The sequence below is a fragment of the Myotis brandtii genome, unplaced genomic scaffold (genome assembly GCF_000412655.1).
Source record: "Myotis brandtii unplaced genomic scaffold, ASM41265v1 scaffold656, whole genome shotgun sequence".
In the NCBI taxonomy this organism is placed as follows: Eukaryota; Metazoa; Chordata; class Mammalia; order Chiroptera; family Vespertilionidae; genus Myotis; species Myotis brandtii.
The window spans coordinates 1,280,976-1,283,689 of record NW_005370548.1 but is presented as its reverse complement, the minus strand read 5'-3'; positions in this window follow the sequence as shown (position 1 = coordinate 1,283,689).

Here is a 2,714-nt window from a genome sequence, read left to right as displayed (position 1 = left end):
GGGGGAGCAGGATGGGGAGGAGGGGGAGGAGGAGGAGGAGGAGGAGGAGGAGGAACTGGGTAGGTACTCTCTCATCCTCGTACTCCCAGCACCCCCCACGTCCACTGCCAGCCCAAGAGGCTAACCTGTGTGCCCCCCAAGATTAGCAGGGTGGTGGGAGATAGTGCCCCGAAGACAGGCACCCTTCAGAGATCCCTCACCTCAGGGAGTGTGGACCCCGTGTCACAGCCAGGCTGGAAGGACGCCGTCACTAACGTGTCTGTGTCCTCAGTGAGGACACTGAGCCATCAATACCCCGCCCTTCAAATGGGGTCCCGGAGGTGGCTGCAGTGGGGGGTGGTGTCCTGGATTTCTGAAGACACAGAGCCCTGGCCTGCCAGGCCCCTCTGCAGCAGGGACCCCACTAGAAGGCAAGCGGCCTGGAGGGAGGATGAGGGCCCCAGGCTGAGAGCCCCGCGGGGTCTGCCGGAGAGCTCGGCCATCCCTGCAGTGAACCAGGCAGGGAGGGGCTTGTCTCCACTGGGGGAGGCTGCGGCCTGAGGAACTTGAGCAAAGGCCCTGGGGCAGGGACAAGGCGGTGGTGGTGGTGGAGGTGAGGCTGGTACCTGGATGGTGGGGTAGGAGGTGGGGCTGCGTTCTGGGGTTTTGTCTTCATCCCGAGCAGCAGGGAGCCTTCTGAGCTCCTTCCCCGGGGAAGGCACTGACCAAATTGAGGCTCTGGCGTCAGCTGGAGAATAGACCCAGAGCAAAACCAGTGAAAAATGGCAAAAACCCAAAGTCCCAGCTGAGCACAGTGTTCAGTAAAGAGCCGACTCATTAACCGGAGCAGCACAGTCGGGGGCGCCCGCCTAGCTCCCTGCCTGCAGGTCCCCGGCCCACACCGCCGGCCCAGCGCGGCACTGACTCCCGGGCCCAGGAAATGCTCGCTGGCTACACGGACCCGTTAGTGACGGCGTCCTTCCAGCCTGGCTGTGACACGGGTCCACACTCCCTGAGGTGAGGGATCGCTGAAGGGTGCCTGTCTTCGGGGCACTATCTCCCACCACCCTGCTAATCAAATGAAGTTATGCATTGACCAGGCGGCTCAGTTGGTTGAGTTTCATCCTGTGCACTGAAGGGTCACCAGTTCAATTCCTCATCAGGGCACATGCCCATGTTGTGGGGTTGTCAATCCCCAGTCAGGGTGCATACAGGCGGCAACTGATTGATGTTTTTCTGTCACATCGATGTTTCTCTCCCTAGCCATCCTCTCTCTCTAAAAATCAATTTAAAAAAAAAGCATATCCTTGGGTGAGGATTTTTAAAAGAAGGAAGCTAGAAAGGAATAAGGTTGAGTCAGGCACATATTGAAGTATTTCCTTAGCTAACATTTTAAAATATCCCTTGGTCATGTGGGAGCTAGTTCTTAACTACCTAGACCAGGAATACAAATTCCTATAGAAAATCTGCCTTTTCAAAATAAGATAGATTTACAAAAATTGTCTCACCTCTTTCTCTCCATCATTGCTTGCTTTTTCTATTTTTCTCTCCAATTCCCATCCCCTAACTCTCCCAGGTTCTTATTGCCAACAATGGCATTGCAGCAGTGAAATGCATGCGGTCTATCCGTCGGTGGTCCTACGAGATGTTTCGAAATGAACGTGCAATCCGATTTGTTGTCATGGTCACACCTGAAGACCTTAAAGCCAATGCAGGTGAGTTATTTGCATTAAGAAAGCATCACTCTAGAGCAGCCGTGGGCAAGGATCCGGCCCTTTTGAAATGAATAAAACTAAAAAAAAAAGACTGTACCCTTTTATGTAATGATGTTTACTTTGAATTTATATTAGTTCACACAAACACTCCATCCATGCTTTTGTTCCGGCCCTCCGGTCCAGTTTAAGAACCCATTGTGGCCCTCGAGTCAAAAAGTTTGCCCACCCCTGGGTTAGGGGCTCAGGCCCCCCACGGCAGGAGGAGGCGGCTGAACTGAGATTTCTCCAGATTGCCAAGACTTCATCCAAAACGAGAATGTACAGGAGCTCATCAAGTGTGGAAATAGTATTTTGAATCATGTGCTGAAGACATTTTTGTTAGAATTAATTTCCCTCTCCCCTTTGTTGTGGCCACTAGAAAATGTAAAGCTGTGTGTGTGGCTGCCTCGGCCAGGCGCCTGGGACTGGTGTCCTCATCTTCTCAGAACTCCTGATGTCTGACTGCGCGCCACACACACAGTAGGCATCCAGGGAGTGTGTAGAGGCAGCTTGGGGAATAGGGACTCCAGGGTCTCTGGAGTCAGGCAGCCTGGATTTAAGTCCCGGCTCAGTTCTAGGCTCTGTGAGCAGATTCCACATCTGGGGGGTGGCAGGGGAGGGGGGCCACTCTCTGCTCCTCTCTGCTCAGTTCAGGTGAGATGCAGGTGCAGCCAGACCCTGTGCTGATGGGCGGGACCCTGTGCTGATGGGCGGGACTCTGTGCTGATGGGCGGGACTCTGCGCTGATGGGCGGGACTCTGCGCTGATGGGCGGGACCCTGCGCTGATGGGCGGGAACCTGCGCTGATGGGCGGGAACCTGCGTTGATGGGGGGACCCTGATGCTGATGGGCGGGCTGGCTATGTAGGTTCGTAGTATCAAGGCGTGTCCATGGCAGGCCCCAGGCGCCTGGGCCCCACACTCAAGGGGCCAAAGAGTCGCATGTGCCTCGCGAGCCGCGGTTTGCCGAGCCGCAGTTTGC